The sequence below is a fragment of the Hyla sarda genome, chromosome 8 (assembly GCF_029499605.1).
Source record: "Hyla sarda isolate aHylSar1 chromosome 8, aHylSar1.hap1, whole genome shotgun sequence".
Lineage (NCBI taxonomy): Eukaryota > Metazoa > Chordata > Amphibia > Anura > Hylidae > Hyla > Hyla sarda.
Genome location: NC_079196.1, coordinates 158,661,823 through 158,682,815, shown reverse-complemented (window position 1 = coordinate 158,682,815; position 20,993 = coordinate 158,661,823). Strand labels below are relative to the sequence as shown.

Genomic DNA, 20,993 nt, shown 5'->3' with positions numbered 1-20,993 from the left:
AGTAGAGAGTTCGGTGTCTTCTCCAAATCGTGTAAAACTCGAACCAGGCAGGTACAGTGTAGAAGAAAGGAAAAAATGGACCAGCGCTCAACGATGGAATATTGTTCAAAATGGAACTAAACCAATGTTATAAATAGATATTACTCACTTCACAGCGGGGGGGGGGGGGGGGGGGGGCTGTGGACTGTTAACAGCACCCCCCTCCATGTTGGTCCAACTACCGGTCAGTTCAAAATACAGACTGTAGGCACGACCAGCCAATAGAACCAAAGGCTCACGGACTATGCAATACTATTTATTCACCAAATATATTAAAATATTCACAAATGGACAAATGGCAATGCATTTCAGAGGTTAAATGTGCTACCTCCTTACTTAACTATAACTTACAAATACAATGAACGAAATAAATACTTGCATGTCCCCACCGGGGAGTCCCGCTATCCGTAAGAACTCCTGAACACTGAATGTATTACATCTGGTGTTCACATATGTAAAAGGAACATTACATCCTTCCCAAGGCAGGAAACTATACTAAACGCATCTCATCCGGCTCCAAGAAAAGCAAATTGCATTCTACAGTAGACATGTGCAATTCGTTTTGGCACGAATGCTAATTTATACGAATTTTACCGCTTTTGGGTGTTCGGATTAATCCGAACGCACAAAAACATATTTGGAACATTTCCGAATAACCACGATAATACGAACATCAGATTAACTAATACATTCTTAAAATAACGAATGCATTCGTAGGATAACGGATGCATACGTTAACCGTAAAACGAAAGTAAATCATTCGATTTTTTCAATTGGTCCTTGGGAGGTCACATGATCGGAGTTCATTGTTACATGATACCTTTTAGCCAATTAGCTTATTCCATTCGATCCCTACTGTATCACAGACAGTGAGGCTGTTTAATTGGTTGTGAGGTAGTCCTGTGAGAGTTTGTCTGGTGTAACTGGAGTGTGGAGTCACTGGATTTGCAGAAATGGACAGTTTACGTGAGGAAAACTTGGCTTCTGGCACAGAGACAACTGCAAAACAAGCTAAGGTAACACCTGCTATTTTTTACAAGAGAGGATCAGCAAGGCCTGCATTAGAAAAAAGCGTTAGAAATTAGCATTAAAACGAATAACAAAATCGTCCAAAAACTAAAGTTAAATGAATGATATATATATATAACGAATAGATCCGAAATAACGAATGCATCCGACAGCCGAACAGTATCCGAATAGAATCGACAAAAATATATACGAATGCGTCCAAAAAAACAGAATAAAACAAATTACTGTATCCCGAAGGTTTAACAGAACCGAAAAAAATTTTATCTGAAAAAAACTAAACGAAAATTTTGGTCGTGCACAAGTCTATTCTACAGTAACACGTGATTCCGGTCTGTCACATGATGCCCTGGAGGTTGCATCACCTACATGATGACACATAACTCCGGGCTACGCCATGACACCGAGCCACGTGATCCACCAACTTTTCATACAGCCTCCTAAAATGGGATTTCCATTCCTATGGCCAAGGGACTAGTACATATATTTACCCATGAGCAAAAGAATATTCCATATATAACGTTACAACCACACAGAGATACTAAAAATATTAAAATACAGTAGTCCCTCAAGTTACAATATTAATCGGTTCCAGGACTGCCATTGTACGTTGAAACCATTGTATTTTGTGACCATAACACTATGGAAACCTTGTAATTGGTTCTGAAGCGTCCAAAATTTTATCCAAAAATAGGAAAAAGTGAGGATTAAAGAAAAATAAGTAGATACCTAATACAGATAAAGCAAGACCTTACATATAAAAGTAAGAAAGAGCTACTTGGAGCCGTAAATTAAGGATCGACCGATATCAATTTTTTAGGGCCGATACCGATACTCTGTGGAGGTTAGGGCCGATAGCCGATAACTTATACCGATATTCCGTTATAAGTAAACGGCTATTTATCCCCCCCCCCCCCAGTACACCGCACCGCACCCCCCACGCACCGCCCCGGCCAGAGACCGCCGCCGCCGCTGCTGCCCTATTGCCTCCCCCATTCCCGGTTTTAGAATTACCTGTGCCCGGGGCCCGCGCTACTTCTGGCTCTGGCAGCGTCCTCCTGAGCTGTCACTGTGTGCACTGACCGTGACGTCGCATTGAGGACGTCACTCGTCATTGCACTGCGCAGCGCACAGCGTAACACAGGACACCGCAGGAGCCAGAAATAGCGCGGACCCGTAAAGAGTAGTACAGAACATGTAATACCACCCTGTACTGTAGGGGGCGCTACCAGACAGGCAGTTAGTGCATATACTTCAGTAATACAGGTGTTTTACCAGTGAAATACCCATTCTGATTGGTCAGATCTTCCGGCCATTGACAGGTATCACAGATCTGGTCTGTCCGTAGCTTGTCTGACCACAGCTCTCTGCTGACACCTCTGTCCATGTCAGGAACTGTCTAGAGCAGGAGAGGTTTGCTATGGGGATTTGCTTCTACTCTGGACAGTTCCTGACATGCACAGAGGTGTCAGCAAAGAGCATTGTGGTCAGACAGAAAGGAAATTCAAAAAGAACTTCCTATGGAGCATATAGAAGCTTATAAGTTCTGGAAAGATTAAGATTTTTTTAATAGAAGTAATTTACAAATCTGTTGAACTTTCTGTCATCAGTTGATTTAAAAAAAATATATTTTCCAGTGAAGTACCCCTTTAAGCCGATGTCGATACAAAGTATTCAAATGGTTGATCCAATACATCTCCCTGTGACATAACTGTTTAAAATCACCATTTTGATTGTGATCTAAAAGTCAGCTCTATTATGGCACTAAAACAAAGTGCCTAGAAATACTGTGAGACTCATATTTATATTTACAAATTTACAATTAATGATACGTCCAACACATCTGAGCCCACATGGGCACTCCAAAATGTGTATAATGTACTTCGAATCACAACTAAAATAATGTCCAATATTGTATGGTGACTCCTCCCCTACAAAATTAGTCATACAACTGTTGTCTACATTTGGCTATAGTCAAATAGTCTTATGAGCCAAATGTACAGAACATTTACAACGTTGAGAACCACCTTTTAAAAACAAAATTTTTCCCCAAATTCCTAGCCTCTCTCTTTTCTATTTATTTCCGTGGCATCAAGGGAGCTATCAAATTTTTTAAAGTTTAGGCTTTTCTAAAAACAATTTTTGGTTTCCAGCTTTCCTAGGATAGGGTCACAAGTTAACGTATCCCAATTTGTCTCCAAAATCCTATTAATTTGAGTGTGTGAGGCATTACACCTCGTAAGACAGGCCATATTCAGGGCCTCCCTATCTTAAGATGCCGGCTGTTCTGTTTTGAGTCTATCTAGATCATCATCTCATCATGTATTATAGCTTCCACTCTTTTCTGTGCACCCTTGATCAGTGAAGGTCGATATTCCTTCTCTCTGAATTGGTAAGATGGATAGTTGTCTTTTACATTTCTGCTCGGAACTGGAATTTTATCTGATCCGCTTCACCTGGCCAAACAGGAAATTCTGCCTCCATGACCTAAGGTGACAGCTCCAGGTAGCTGTTCGCATCCCCCTTTTTAAAATGGGTATTGGTGCAAACAGCTGCCTGATTACTATATATATTGTGACCCAGACCACCTCCCAGGAGACATGGGCAGTGAAACTTAAATCCCAATCATTGCAATTAAAGTTTTGAATTAAATCAAAGTGTATTTTCTGGCCCTTCCCAGACAATGATCATATCGTCTTTGATATATTCATGTTAAGCTGCTGAGGAAAGGACCTATGGGGGGTCCTGAAACACATTCAGCTTATTAATAATTAGTGACCACCACTAACCCTATTTTCACTATACAGCATAATCTTGGAGCACATCTGCACAGCACATTGGCATTACCCGATCTGTCAATCAATTCATGACACGTTACCGTAGCACGAGTATGCAGCCGGGATCTCTAGCCGCAAAGCACAGGAGAAGCACTGCAGTCCACTAAACCGGAGCCCACTACCATTCGTGCTGCGATCTGGAGAGGCGGTCGAGTCTCCCACAGCACTCTCTCTACTGCAATATTTTTTACATAAGAGTGATCACTGAACTTGAGGATTGAGGAAAGCTATAACGGAATATATTGTCTATTGCTTTATCTAGAACGGACTTACTATACAGTATAAGTGTGTGGTTACATTTTATCATATTTCATGCCATTTTATTGCTATTTTTATGCATTATAAGTTGTTACAGTGTCCCTGTCACAGGAAACAACGCGTATTATTAAATCATTTTATTAATTATAATAACATTTGATTCAATATTCATGACATTGAGCCCCAATTTCTTCTACTATATCGTCTATGAACCTACAATAAAATTTCACGCAGGGATCACAAATACTCCTCTCAAAAGCTCCCATATACAGGTTTGCATAGCTAGGGGCAAATTTAGTCCCCATCGCTGTACTGCAAACCTGCCTATAGAAGCCCTGGTAATTGTAATGCATAGCACTGAACAGTGAGGGCAATCGATAGATTCCTATCAATAGTCCCTTGTGGGAACTTTAAAAATGTTTTTTAGGAGCAGTACAATAACAGAAAAGCTGTGTAAACATGAGTATCATTTTAATCATATTGTCCCATAGAATAAAGAAAACATGTCATTTTTGCCATAAAGTGCGCTGCATGAAAACAAAACCCACAAAAAGTAGCAAAATTGCTGTTTTCTCTTCAATTTCCAGCCACAAGTAATATTATTTTGGTTGTTACATACATTTTATGGTAAAATGAAAGGTTTCGTTACAATTGAGTACAATTTGTCATGCAAAAACAAGCATTTATATGGGTCTGTGGATGAAAAAATTTAAGTTATGGCTCTTAAAAGGAAAAGTGTGAAACATTTTCATATGAATTAGTTGAAGTTAGCATTATGTCCAGAGTATTATGGGCATACCCCTTAAACAAAATATGAAAAATGAGAGCACTGAACAGTGAAAATAATTGCTTAGTATGTTATTCCAAGCATGGTGAACTTGCCCCCTTTCTCCTGTAGGTTTTGCTTGTCTCCAGAGTTAATGACAGATGCTGCGATCAGAGCTCAGTAAAGGCCATTACATCTCTAGCAGAACCACTTGTTCCTTTTTAGGTCATTAAAGAGAGCTTGTGGCCATTATTCTGCATTTTTTGTTCATTTGTATACACTTAAAATTCTTACATGTTACAGATTTATGATAGATTTTCTTATTTACAGGCTCATTTCAGAAATGTCTATATACACAGTTTCTGACAATTTGTCACTGCACAAAAACACCACTTTAGGCCACATGTGGCAGGAAAATCAACAGTATTTTCACAAAAGCAAATCCACAAAAAAGTGCAGATTTTGGTGCAGACTTGCAACTGCAAACAGGAGCAGGCACTCCCCTTTATCCCCAGACTCCCTGCTCCTGTATTGTAGTGACTCACGATGCATAAAGTACTGTGTGCATCACCTCTCACTATGTGTAAAGTACATTTGAAAGTGAACGGTGATGCATACAATATTGTATGTGTGGTGAGTCCAGGGACGTGCACACATAGGAGTGAAAGGGGGCTGGAGCCCCTGTCCTTTTCCTCACCTGCCCCTCTAGTGCCCTCACAAAAGGAGCTGCAGACTCAGGGTGACAGGTGAAGTAAAAAGGATCCGTTGCTGGGGAGATTTGCATGTGGTTTAATGGAGGGTGCTGTGCCCTCCCTGCAGCAAGGGGGCGCCACTTACCCTGTCATTATCTGCCAGTTCTCAGCTTCTCTCCACACGGAGGAGACAGAAGCAAAGCAGGCAGAGAGGAGCCCCGCCCACAGCATGTCCGGCCACAAACTTCAGTCTATGCAGCCCTTACTGTAAGTAACTGTAAATATATGTGAGTGATTGTATGTCAGTGTGTGTATGTATACATATGTGTGTGTGTGTGTGTGTGTGTATATCTCTGTGTATGTGCAGAGAGGGATGGCTGGGGCCTTAGTGTAAGTGACTGTGTATATATGTGAGTGATTGTATGTCAGTGTGGTTGTATGTATATATGTGTGTTTGTGTGTGTGTGTGTGTGTCTATCTCTATGTATATGCCTATATATGTGAGCAAGTGAATCCATGTATGTGTGTGTGTGTATGTATGTATGTGTGTATATATATATGTGTGTGTGTGTGTGTCTATCTCTATGTATATGCCTATATATGTGAGCAAGTGAATCTATGTATGTGTGTGTGTGTGTATATATATATATATATATCTATGAGCAAGTGAATCTATGTATATGTGTATATGAGCAAGTGAATCTATGTATGTGTTTATATGTGTGTGTGTGTGTGTGTATATATATGAGCAAGTGAATCTATCTATGTGTGTGTGTGTGTGTGAGTGTGTGTGTGTATGTATATATATATATATATATAATATGAGCAAGTGGATCTGTGTATATGTGTGTGTGTGTGTGTGTATATATGTATGAGCAAGTGAATCTATGTATATGTGTATATATATGAGCACGTGAATCTTTGTGTGTGTGTGTGTGTGTGTATATATATATATATATATATATATATATATATATATGAGCAAGTGAATCTATGTATATGTTTATATATATGAGCAAGTGAATCTATGTGTGTGTGTGTGTGTGTGTGTGTGTGTGTGTGTGTGTATATATATATATATATATATATATATATGAGCAAGTGAATCTATGTATGTGTATATATTTGTGAGTGATTGTATGTGTGTACCTGTATGTATGATGTGCTTATTGGCTATATCTTTTAGTATATATTCCATGTTATATGTGTGTCTGTGTGTTTATGTTTCTTAATGTATATTTGTACCTGTATGTATGTATGTATGTGTTTCTTTGTATATGTGTATATTACCTATGTACTGTATGTGTCTTTATGTTATGTGCTTGTATGTATTGTATGAAGCACATTATTAGGTAATTAATAGAGGAATGTAAGCACATTATATAGGGAATTTATGGGAGCACAGTATATATTTTATTTATATTGGAACATTATATTTTTATGTATGCTGACACTGTATAGATCCTTAGGGTGCGTTCACGTGCCTATTTTTGGCAATGGGAAGAGAAATCTGCTAAAGCAAATCTGCAGCAGAAAATACGCACGTGTGAACGCACCCTTAGTGGTGGCACAGTATAGTTAAATAATAGTGGCACAGTATATAGTTCATTAATGGTGGTACAGTATATAGGGAATTAATAGATGAATGGTGGCACAGTATATAGATCATTAAGGGGGGGTACGGTATATAATTAAAGGGAAACTGACAGGCTGTTTACTCGCACTAAACCCAATACACTAGGTTACAGTGCATGCATACAAAAATTGGTCTTTCTATTTTCTAGGTATTGCCCCACATTGCTAGTATGCGAAGTTAGTCTTGTGCGCAATGGAGGCGGAGCTTCCCTGCCTCCATCCTGTATGCTGTGCTATGCCTGGCCGTCTTTGTATATTTAGAGTTTTGCCAACTCTAGTATATTACAGCATGTAAGCATATATTAGTGTGGTGTCCATCTCTTCATTGTGAGAACCAGAGCTGTGTGGAGATTCCTGCTGGGTGATTGGTGCTGGGTTATTGGGGATTGGTGAGGGGTGATGGGTGATTGGTGTTGGGTGATTGGTGTTGGGTGATTGGTGATTGGTGTTGGGTGATTGGGGATGGGTGCTGGGTGATTGGGGATGGGTGCTGGGTGAGGCCGGGTACAGTGCACTTTCTGTCATATAGGGCTCAGGTGGGGGCATATAGGGGGAGATTTATGAAAACCTTTGCAGAGGAAAAGCCTTCTGCAAAACGATCTGATTGGTTGCTATGGGCGACTGCACCGCTCTTTCTCTGCACAAGTTTTGATGAATCTCCTCTATAATACAGTACATTATAGGGCAGCTGTCACATGTTTTCTGTAAATAAGACTGGTAGCACAGTCAAAGTGTATGGGGATAGGAATGTTGAGGAGGCCTGGCGGGAGTCCACTGTGTCCCTGGGCCACAGCACATCTGCCCATTAAGTCTGGCAGATATTTTTTAAATTATGAAAAGTGCCCTCTTTTTTTTTACTTGAGCCCCTGCCCTTCAAAATGTCTGTGCACGTCCCTGGTGGTGACGCCAAAGTTTTGGTGTGAAGGGTGTAGGTGGATGGGGCAGATGTTGTAGCCCAGGGGCAAGGAGTTATTAACCCCTAAATATTTATGATGCCAGGGCATGGTTTTCGCAGTAACCACCCAAACAGTAGTACCGCCATCCCAATGTTAGGCAGGGCAATAATAGTCCAAGACCAGGTAAGGGTTAACGGTAGATTTACTGAGGTTAGACATGTGATAGCCTGGGGGAGTAGGGTAGCTGTGCGGTGATTAAAGGGTGCTTGTTAACCCTTGCTATTCGTGACGCCAGGATGAGGGCTCCTCAGTAATGCTTGTCCTACCGCCACCCTTCCCAAGAGGAATAGGGAGGTAGATTATAATGGAATGTCCACAACCGGAGAGTTTTCTGAAACAATTGTAACTTTTATTGAAGATTTTCTGCAAACTTCCTAGACGGAACAGTCTCTATGCATACAACTGCTTTCTTTGGAGATTGACAAAGGTTGGGACTTTAGCAATTTAGAGTCTTTAAGGTATTATGCGCTGTTCCACTGGATTTAGGGGATTTAGTTGCGGTCCAGTAGTCACGCTAGCTTTAGCTGGGGTAGTTTAGAAATCACGGTTTTCGTTCAGCTGAGGCCGGTATGTTTTCAGGCCTAGCGTGTCTTTGCAAGTTGTGCAGATCCATCCTGCTAGTCTGGCATCCACAAGAACAGCAACCCAAGAGAGCGATAATTGGCTACAGCTCCCTTATATGGGCTGGACTAGTGCTAATTTGTCCATACTTGTGTCAATCACCATTACAAAGGATTATGGGCAACATGTGACCCAAGGACCTCCAAAGGTCCTCCAACATACCATAGAGGATATTAACATGGTCACATGACCGAAGGTCCTGCGACGCTAAACAAGGTAAGTACTATACATTATATTAAATATACATTATATATACATATTATTATACATTAGAGAATTAGAGTAGAGGAGAGGCGACTAGGGGCTGTCCCACCTGAGGGATCCTACCTGAGCGTAGTTACTCTGACTGTTGGGACGTCTACACTAGGTACGGTATGCACTACGGTACCGGGACACCACAGACAGTTGTTAAAGTCTTTACAGCTAGGCCAGAATTCCAGAGAGGTGGCCAGTAACACAGAAGGACCTCACAGCTTGCTGAGACTTGTAGTGATTTTGATCAACTTTAGTTTAGCCACGCAGACTATAATAGACTTGACTTTAGGCTTGACTTTAGACTGGACTTGGTTGTAGATAGTGACAGCAGACATAGACTTGACATACTGGAAGTGGCTGTAGGTGGCTTGAGGCCTCCAGATGTGCTCTGAGAGGTCTGGTCTTTACTGTGCCTCAAGATCTAAGAGTGAGGTAGAAAAGCAAAAGAGGCAGATTGTAATGGCTCCCCCTCTTATAAAGGGAGGCTGAGCCAGAAGCCCGTAGGTCAAGCTGCAGGTCAGGCGATCAACTGGTGCTTTGTGGGTAACATAACACATCAGGTGAACATAACAGATTATACCTCCAAAAGGTATTATACTTTATACTTTGTATACCTTTATACTTTATATACCTATACATAACATTATGCACTATATTTACACTATACATAACATGAGACTTACTACTATGGGGCTGACAGCCTTCATGCCCCCTCCCATAGACATGAATGGAGGGGGCGTGGTGTGACGTCACGGAAAACTGTCCCAGAATCCCGGAGGTTTCTGAAACTGGAGATGCAGCTCCCGCATAGAATGCGGGTGCTGCAGGGAGATCGTGGGGGGTCCCAGCGGCTGGCCCCCCGCGATCAGACATCTTATACCCTATCCTTTGCATAAGGGATAAAATATTTTTGCCCGGAATACCCCTTTAATCTAAGGAAGTTTTAGCAGAATGGTTTTACATTAGCGGAGTTCTAAGCTTCAGGATGTTTTTTTTTTTTTTTTGGGGGGGGGGGGGGGGGAACTGTCAGTTTTTCAGCCAAAGCCGGAAATAAGAAATATAAAGGAAGGACTTCACACTACTCCTTCCTGCTGGATCCACTTCTGGCTTTGGCTCAAAAACTGCCATACTGAAACCCAGGAAACAACTGAATCCATCCTGACCCTTAACCCATTCTGCCATAATGGCTACATAGTGTCTATCAATATCAAGACAGAGAGAACGTTACAGAATGGAACTCAAACAAGGCAATAAGCACTTTACAATGTATTTCCCATGTAGGGGTTAAAGATTACTAGCAGCCAAACCATAGTTTAGTGATGGATACCATTCATGTCCCCTCCATTCATGTCTATGGGAGGGGGCATGTCGGCCAAAACGCCCCGTCCAATAGACATGAATTGAAGTGGTGGGGTATAATATCATGAGGGGGCATGGTCGTGAAGTCACAGGCTCCAGCTCTGAGCATTCTGAGCAAAATGTTCAGAACACTGGAACACCGGAGTACCCCTTTAAAGGTACACCTACCTATAATAGGGTAATCGTGAAAGGCATACAATCCATCTTATGATATCCCATATGGCATTGTTTTTCTAGTAAGAAATGTAGGTGGCACTTTGCCCTGTGACACAAATTTTGTAATTTAGAGACTACTGGTCTAAAATCTGTTTGCTGTTTTAAACAGTTTTTGCATTCATAATTTTGCTGATAAAGTTTGATGTTTTTTAATAACAAGGTGATCAGTGAACTCTTTTCTCGGTATTAACTTGTTGTAACCCAGCCTAAATAGTGTCTTATCTACACTCCTCAATATTTGAATTGCAAAACCAAGAAAGATAAACTGTGAAGTTATACAAATTGAGGAAGACACAATTGTGGCTAAGATCTTAAGCATTATCGAATTGCAAGCACCTACCTCCAATCTGTGGTATGTGGGAGAGGCTTCAATGGTATAAAAACTAGATCAATTATGAAGAGTCTTCATGAGTGAAGGCTACACTAGTCCTACTCCTGGCATTATAGTGTGGGGTGGCATAATGTGCAAGACCACTCTAGTCTTCATTCCAGGTACATTAACAGCTCGGTGTTACATTGATTTGGCCATAGTACCATTGTGGTTGTGAGACTGTGAGCAGCTTGCATGGCCTAAATGTACTACCATGGCCTTCACCCTTTACAGACTTGTCTCCCATAAAGGGCATGTGGGGCATCATTGGTTGTCCATTGCAAAGGGAACTGCCAGCAGCAGATCCTGATGATTTGTGTGCCCAAGTGCATTTAATGGGGTAGAATATTCCAATAGACAACCATAGATAACCCCACTGCCAAGGCATGTAAGTGCATGTGTTTCTGAATGTGGCATTCATACTCGATATAGAATAAATCAAGTTGTTCTGAAGATTTTGTTTTCATTTTTTTATAATTTGCATACAATTAACTACGGATCCTGTGAATTCCATGACTGTCCCTTCTTGGTGATGCAATTTTAACCCCTTAAGGACGCAGGGTTTTTCAGTTTTTGCACTTTCGTTTTTTCCTCCTGACCTTTTAAAAATCATAACCCTTTCAATTTTCCACCTAAAAATCCATATTATGGCTTATTTTTTGCATCGCCAATTCTACTTTGCAGGGTCATTAGTCATTTTACCCAAAAATTCACGGCAAAATGGAAAAAAAAATAATTGTGCGACAAAATCGAAGAAAATACGCCATTTTGTAATTTTGGGGGCTTCCGTTTCTACGCAGTGCATATTTCGGTAAAAATGACACCTTATCATTATTCTGTAGGTCCATATGGTTAAAATGATACCCTACTTATATGCGTTTCATTTTGTCGTGCTTCTGGAAAAAATCATAACTACATACAGGAAAATGTATACGTTTAAAATTGTCATATTCTGACCCCTATAACTTTTTAATTTTTCCACGTACAGGGTGGTATGAGGAATAATTTTTTGCGCCGTGATCTGAAGTTTTTATCGGTACCATTTTTGTTTTGATTAGACTTTTTAATCACTTTTTATAAATGTTTTAATGGTATAAAAAGGGACCAAAATACGCTTTTTTGGACTTTGGAATTTTTTTTACGTGTACGCCATTGACCGTGCGGTTTAATTAATGATATATTTTTATAGTTCGGACATTTACGCATGCGGCGATACCACATATGTTTTATTTTTATTTACACTGATTTTTTTTTTTTTACGGAAAAGGGGGGTGATTCAAACTTTTATTAGGGAAGGGGTTAAATGACCTTTTATTAAAACTTTTTTTTTTGCAGTGTTATAGGTCCCATAGGGACCTATAACACTGCACAAACTGATCTCTCATGCTGATCACTGGCGTGTATTAACCAGCCTGTGATCAGTGTTATCGGCGCTTGACTGCTCCTGCCTGGATCTCAGGCACGGAGCAGTCATTCGTCGATCGGACACCGAGGAGGCAGGTAAGGGCCCTCCCGGTGCCCTGTAAGCTGTTCGGGATGCCACGATTTCACCGCGGCGGTCCCGAACAGCCCGACTGAGCAGCCGGGTCACTTTCACTTCAGGCGCGGCGGTCAGCTTTGATCGCAGCGTCTGAAGGGTTAATACAGGACATCACTGCGATCGGTGATGTCCTGTATTAGCCGCGGGTCCCGGCCATTGATAGCCGCCGGGACCGACCCGATATGCCGCAGAGACACCGCCAGGGGCGGACACAGAGAGCAGAGGGCCCCTGTGCAAAGAGTGTGCCTGGGCCCCCCCCCCCCCCCCCAGCACTGTGCCCCCTCATGTACCTAGACCCCACCGGAGGGCCTCCACTTACCCCGCGCGAGTAGTGTCGCCACTTGCCTATTCCACCACAGGTGGATGGAACAGATCCTGAGGTGGGCTCCGGGTGGCCCCTGTCCCTCTCAGTGTGCGGCCCAGTGAGTACTCCCCCGGGTCAGCCTGACCCGTATCTAGCTGGGAGGCAGAGGGCAGTGCTCCCCTTTACATTCGCACCCCTGGACGTAGCACGACACCCCTTGGCAACCCCATGTTCCTTGGCTTCTTATCCTTAATGATAGAAGTGACTTACAGGCAGGGCCAGACTGGGACCAAAAATAGGCCCAGGCATTTTAAAATAAACAGCCCATTGTTATGGTGGGGGTCTGACTCATGGGACCCCCACCAATCACCTTGGTTCAAGTGGCTCCCCAGATGTTGGAAAGCTGCAACGCCCATCATGTCTGAAGTGACTACAGCTGATGGGACAGTCAGGAGACTACACAATGATATCAGTGACTACAGCTCTGATGGGACAGTTAGGAAAATACACAATGATATCACTTACCTGAGTGACGTCTTCTCTGTTGTCTTTACTTTTCTTCTTCATCTGGTCCAGACACCAGGATTTTTTACATCTTCTCTGCAGAGTCTGACACCTGGACATCATTGGTTCCTTAATTTGTCAGTAGATCCTTATCCTCTGTATGATGACAATAATCATTATAACCTTGCCAAATACTGTACCCCCTGAATATAATACTGCCAACCACTGTACCCCCTGAATATAATACTGCCAACCACTGTACCCCTGAATATAATACTGCCAACCACTGTACCCCTGAATATAATACTGCCAACCACTATACCCCTGAATATAATACTACCTCACACTGTACCCCCTGAATATAATACTGCCAACCACTGTACTCTATTAATATAATACTGCCAAATACTGTACCCCCTGAATATAATACTGCCAACCACTGTACCCCCTGAATACTGCCAACCACTGTACCCCTGAATATAATCAGTCAACCACTGTACTCTATTAATATAATACTGCCAACCACTCTACCCCTGAATATAATACTGCCAACCACTGTACCCCTGAATAATATACAGCCAACCACTGTACCCCTGAATATAATACTGCCAACCACTGTACTCTATTAATATAATACTGCCAACCACTGTACTCTATTAATATAACACTGCCAACCACTATACACCACTGAATCACCCCATACACCCCACGCACTCCATCCTCAGTCTCCTCATCACCCCATACACCCCACGCAACCCATCCTCAGTCTCCTCATCACCCCATACACCCCACGCACTCCATCCTCAGTCTCATCACCCCACACAACCCATCCTTGGTCTTCTCATCACCCCATACACCCCACACTCCATCCTCGGTCTCCTCATCACCCCATGCACTCTATCCTCAGTCTCCTCATCACCCCCATATACCCCATCCTCAGTCTCCTCATCACCCCCATATACCCCATCCTCAGTCTCCTCATCACCCCACGCACCCCACCCTCAGTCTCATCACCCCCATACACCCCACGCACCCCATCTTCAGTCTCATCACCCCATACACCCCACACAACCCATCCTCGGTCTCCTCATCACCCCATACACCCCATCCTCAGTCTCCTCATCACCCCATACACCCCATGCACTGCATCCTCAGTCTCCTCATCACCCCATGCACTCCATCCTCAGTCTCCTCATCACCCCATGCACTCCATCCTCAGTCTCCTCATCACCCCATGCACTCCTCAGTCTCCTCATCACCCCATACAACCAGCGCACCCCATCCTCAGTCTCCTCATCAGCCCATACACCCCACGCACTCCATCCTCAGTCTCCTCATCACCCGATGCACTCCATCCTCAGTCTCCTCATCACCCCATACAACCCACGCACCCCATCCTCAGTCTCCTCATCACCCCATACACCCCATGCACTCCATCCTCAGTCTCCTCATCACCCCATACACCCCATGCACTCCATCCTCAGTCTCCTCATCACCCCATGCACTCCATCCTCAGTCTCCTCTACACCGCATACACCCCATGCACTCCATCCTCAGTCTCCTCATCACCCCATGCACTCCATCTTCAGTCTCCTCATCACCCCATGCACTCTACCCTCAGTCTCCTCATCACCCTATACACCCCATGCACTCCATCCTCAGTCTCCTCATCACCCCATGCACTCCACCCTCAGTCTCCTCATCACCCCATACACCCCATCCTCATCACCCCATACAACCCATGCACTCCATCCTCAGTCTCCTCATCACCCCATGCACTCCATCCTCAGTCTCCTCATCACCCCATACAACCCACGCACCCCATCCTCAGTCTCCTCATCACCCCATACACCCCATGCACTCCATCCTCATCACCCCATACAACCCATGCACTCCATCCTCAGTCTCCTCATCACCCCCATGTACTCCATCCTCGGTCTCCTCATCACCCCATACACCCCATCCTCATCACCGCATACACCCCATGCACTCCATCCTCAGTCTCCTCATCACCCCATGCACTCCATCCTCAGTCTCCTCATCACCCCATACAACCCACGCATCCCATCCTCAGTCTCCTCATCACCCCATGCACTCCATCCTCAGTCTCCTCATCACCCCCATACACCACATGCACTCCATCCTCAGTCTCCTCATCACCCCCATACACCACATGCACTCCATCCTCAGTCTCCTCATCACCCCCATACACCCCATGCACCCCATCCTCAGTCTCCTCATATACCTTAAGCACCTCATCAGTATTACACAGCTGACACCCCCCAGTCCTTCTCATCAACATTAAACCCCCTAATCACTACATCCCTGACCCCCCTTCTGGTCCTCCTTATCAACACTACGCTCTCCCAGACGCCCAGTCCTCCTTATCATTACACCACCAACCTCTTCAACACCCGTCCTGTCCTCTTCATCATCATTACAATCCCCTCCCCAACCCCCCCCCCCCCCCTTGCACCCAACCGTCGCTCTCCTCACCTTATCTGTTCAGTGATGCGGCTGTGAAGCGGGAGGGTTTGCTGCTCCAGTCGTTTCTGCCGGGGTCAGAGGCCATGACATGTGACGTTAGGGGCTTGGAACAGACGTGCGTGCCTGCGCGGGGCACGTCTGTTCCCATAATCCCCTGGCCTGTCCTCTCACCCGGCCGGTTTAAAGGCAAATTACTGCTGTCAGCGGCAGGTCCGGGACCTGTTGCTGCAGCATATAGTATGAAGTACTGGCAGGGGGCCCTGCAGGGGCCCAGACTGAGAGGCCCAGGCTGTGACCTGGGCCACTAGGGGGGCCCCCTAACACGCTGGGCCCCTGTGCAGCTGAACCAGCTGAACAAGTGATATGTCCGCCCCTGGACACCGCGTGACCCCGCGGCATATAGCGGGAGCTGGCGGAGGACGTAAATATACGTCCTTTGTCGTTAAGGGGTTAATGTTGAGGAGAAAATATACTGACATCACCTTTCACTGTATGCGATAATAAGGAGGACACCACTAGAAAGTGATCTGTACAGAACAGGAAGAGTCAGATTAGTTTAAACATAGTGGCCAGAATGAAAACTTTAAGATTTTAGGATTATTTTATAATGATGAATCTTTAAAAAAAAAAAAAAAAAACACTACCAAAAATATTTAAAAATACTTTAACACAAAAACACTGATACAGCCAGGCAGTATGAGTGCAGTGCCGATCACCCTGTATAATGCCATACAATAGGCAAATTTTATATTGAATGCAATCTAATTGTAGCATATTATAGTTTCCTATGGGGACCTAAAAAGAGTCAAATGAAAAAAATAATGGGGGAAATTTATCAAAACCTATGCAGCGGAAAAGTTGACCAGTTGCCCATAGCAACCAATTAGATTGCTTCTTTCATTTTTAAAGAGGCCTGTGAAAAATTAAAGAAGCAATCTAATTAGGCAACTGGTAAATTTTTCCTCTGCACAGGTTAAAATGATATAAAAGCCCCACCCTTAATAAAAATTAAAATCAACCATTTTTCCCATTTTACAAAACATAGTAAATAAATTGGAAATAATCATAGGTTTATAAGACTAATTGTAAAGTTGCTTCATTTTTTATTTTAGATGCACTTGAGTATAAGAAAATAGAAAATCATCGCAAAACGCATATGTAACTTAATGCTACAACAAAGATGGATTAAGCATTAAAACCTTATCTATGTACTTTGTATTGCTCATCCCTATCTGTACAGCTAGCAGACTGTAAGGCAGAGAAACTTGATATATGGACATTCTTTTTTGTGGTTAAGTAGGAAATCCCTGTCTGCATGCCAAAGAAGAGAAACAGAAATAACTAGTGGTCCATCGATCTTATACATATCCCTGAGCAAGCAGACAGTAATGAGAATAAATGTGTCCATTGGGGCCAGGCCATTTGTAAGTGTGACTGTTGGTTATCAGGATCTCTTTCGTTAATCAGTGCCATGTACCAAAGTTATATGATGAGACTAGACTTTAAGGACTAGATTCAGAGATATTTATATAACACACTGCCATTCCTAATATTGTATCAGGGGAGAAAGGGGGAAAAAAGAAATGCGCCCCTAGGGAAGTACTGTATGATAGTGTTGCTCGCGAATATTCGCAATTCGAATATTATTCGCGAATATCGCATATTCGCGAATTCGCGAATTTCGCGAATATAGCACTATATATTCGTAATTCCGAATATTCGTATTTTTATTTTTTTTTTCTTCTTCACAGTACACATCACAGTGATCATCCCTCTCTGCTTCCAGCTTGTGTGGTGTAAAGAAGGCTGTAATACTACTGTGTGAGACTGGCGTGCGAAAATTCGCATATGTGAAAATTAGCATATGTTAATTTTCGCATATGTTCATTTTGTATACGCTAATTTTCACATGTTAATTTTCGCATACGCGAATATGCGCATATGCGAAAATAAAACGCGAGTATAGCGAATATTCGCGAATATATGACGAATATTCGTCCATATATTCGCGAATTCGAATATGGCCTATGCCGCTCAACACTACTGTATGACAAAATCAATTGTTTGAAGAAGAAAATCCACTCACCCTCTGGTGTTGCGCTGAGAGAACAACACCTATGTAAGCCTGTAGAGTGGAGCGGTCCTGCAGCTCGAAATCCTTCCGATCACTAGTGTTGCTCACGAATATTCGCAATTCAAATATTATTCGCGAATATCGCATATTCGCGAATTCGCGAATTTCGCGAATATAGCGCTATATATTCGTAATTACGAATATTCGTTTAATTTTTTATTTTTTTTTTCACAGTACACATCACAGTGATCACCCCTCTCTGCTTCCAGCTTGTGTGGTGTAAAGAAGGCTGTAATACTACTGTGTGAGACTGGCGTGCGAAAATTCGCTTATGCGAATATTCGTGTATGCTAATTTTCGCATATGCGAAAATTCCCGTATGTCAATTTTGTGTATGCTAATATTCACATATGTTAATTTTCGCATATGCGAAGTTTCGCATATGCGAAAATAAAACGAGAATATAACGAGTATGCGAATATTCGCGAATATATGACGAATATTCGTCCATATATTCGCGAATATTCGCGAATTCGAATATGGCCTATGCCGCTCAACACTACCGATCACTGGTCTTAGTTGACCGGTAGTAGAATAAAGTGCAAAAAGACTGGTAAAAAAAAAAAGGATACCGTATTTATCGGGGTATACCACGCACCAGCCTATAACACGCACCCTCATTTTACCAAGGATATTTGGGTAAAAAAAGTTTTTTACCCAAATATCCTTGCTAAAATGAGGGTGCGTATGTATACCCCGATACACTGTTTCTTACCCCGCAGAAGCCCCCAGGAAAGGCAGGGGGGGGGAGAGGCCGTCGCTGCCCGCTTCTCTCCCCCTGCCTTTCCTGGGGTCTAGAGCCCTGCTGCCGCCCCTTCTCTCCCCCTGGCTATCGGCACCGCTGCTCCTTCTCTCCCCCTGTCTATCGGTGCCGCTACCCCTTCTCTCCCCCTGTCTATCGGTGCCTCTGCCCATTCTCTCCCCCTGTCTGTCGGCGCCGCTGCTCCATCGATAGGCAGGGGGATAGAAGGGGCAGCGGCACCGATAGACAGGGGGAGAGAAGGGGTAGCGGCACCGATAACAGGGGGAGAGAAGCGGCGGCAGCAGGGACCCCAGGACAGGCAGGGGCAGAGAAGCCGGCAGCGGTGGCGGTCTCTGCACCTGAAAAAGCCGCTGCAGTTCATTGATTTAAAGCGCCCACTTTAAATCATTGAACTGCAGCGGCTTATCAGCGTATAACATGCAGGTAGACGTGTGTTATACGCCGATAAATACGGTATTTTCTTGCAGCGCTGGACCATATAGATCAGCAGAGACTAACCTCTAATAAAAGTTAAATAAACATTTATTTATAGCACATACAACGCGTTTCCGGCCTGGAGAAGGCCCTTCGTTGGGACAGTGAATGTTACATAGTGAGCACAAACAGACTTTTAAAGGGATCCCATGAGTATACAGAAAGGTCAGATAAATTAGGCAATTCACAGAGGTCCTTACGGGGCAGCACATAAGAACACTGAGTAAATGCAGGCTTCTAAAAACACATTACACAAGTTCATAAAATAAGACAAGTTGCATATCAACTAGAGGTATTGTAAATTGTTAGTTGTTGGTCTGATAGTAATTGGAATATGCAACTTGACATTGACGGTATTAACCATATGTATACAGCTGTGCATCACTGTTTTTCACTAGAGGGGATAGTTAAGGTAAAGAGGAGAGTATGAATGGGTAAGCCGTAATGACTGTAGGCTGTGTGGGAGCGCTACAGTTGTGGCGGAGTTCAATATGGGCAGAGTTATGTCAGGTATCAGAACTGTAGGCTGTGTGAGACTTGGCGGAGTTATGTAAGGTATCGGGCGTAGTAACATGATATCATCGATCTTTACAGAGCGCTATAATATTAGTGGGGTTTAGATTAAATGGAGCTACCTCGGGTGTTAGAGAAGGGAAAAAATAAGATCACTGCAGTATGGGCATGAGGGCTATTTTAGTAGCAGAGTTTGAGATGAGCGGGACTACACCGCTTGGAGTGACAGATCAGTTAGTGGTGGTGTGCTGTAATAGTAGCAAAAAAAGAAACCAAAACAAGGTAAGATGTAGCAACTCTATATCGCAGTAGATACAAACAGTAATATAGTTTTAAGCGTGGTAATTTATGGTCTGCTAAAGCTATAGAATCGTTCTTTACAAAGCGCTATATCAGTGGTGGAGTTTGTAATGGGCGGAGCTACCTTGGGTTTCAGGAAAATAGACAGTGATCACTACAGTGTTGGTGAGAGCACTATATTAGTAGTGGAATTGAAGGTAGGCGGAGCTACATCACTGGGAGCAGTGGACCAGCTAGTGCTAGTGCGCTATATTAGTAGTGAAATTAAAAACTAAGCACAAGGTAAATATGGACTGTATAAAAAATTAGAACATATAACAAACTAATGTGCAAACATGGCAGTTATTGTGTTATCGAGGCTATACAGCAATAGGAACAATATGGCTTATGGTAAGTATAATATAGGGATCTTTAGATAAAAAGTGGTACAAACCCTAAGAAATAAAAATGTAAAAATGTTAAATATAATATTTATAAATATGGTTATAAGAAAAAACATATTAATATGACTCGTATGTATTACCAAAGTGTGTGTTTGGGGCTAATAGAAATACTTTCATGTTACCATTCTTATTAAATATATATTAGAGTACAGAATAATATGGGAAGGGCTAAATGTTAGTGGTACATGGAAATCAGACCAAAATGGTTTCTGATATTTCATTTAGCCCTAAAGGTACCAAAGAATTAATTTTATAGATCCAGAACAAAGTCTATTGGCAAAATGGAGTCACGATGGACTGCAGCACAGTGTCTAGATAGACAATGCATTTGAAAGTGTGTTCTGACATTGTGACTGTGTTTATTCACCCTATTCCTCAATTTTTGTGTGGTGTGACCCACATATTGTAGGTTACAGTAGCATTCAATGAGGTACATTACATATTCTGTATCACAGGTTAGATGGAATTTAGTTTGAAAGGTTTCTCCGGTAGTATTAGACT

At 42.9% G+C, this 20,993-nt stretch overlaps 1 long non-coding RNA gene across 1 annotated transcript in view; it reads left to right on the top strand.

Annotated features, from left to right (window-relative positions):
• Positions 1–5,171, top strand: part of LOC130283853 (uncharacterized) — a 38,082-nt gene extending 32,911 nt beyond the window's left edge. Inside the window, exon 3 of the long non-coding RNA XR_008846866.1 lies at positions 5,059–5,171. This is a non-coding gene — a long non-coding RNA (uncharacterized LOC130283853). The remainder of the gene's footprint in view (positions 1–5,058) is intronic.
• Positions 5,172–20,993: the final 15,822 nt, after the last annotated feature.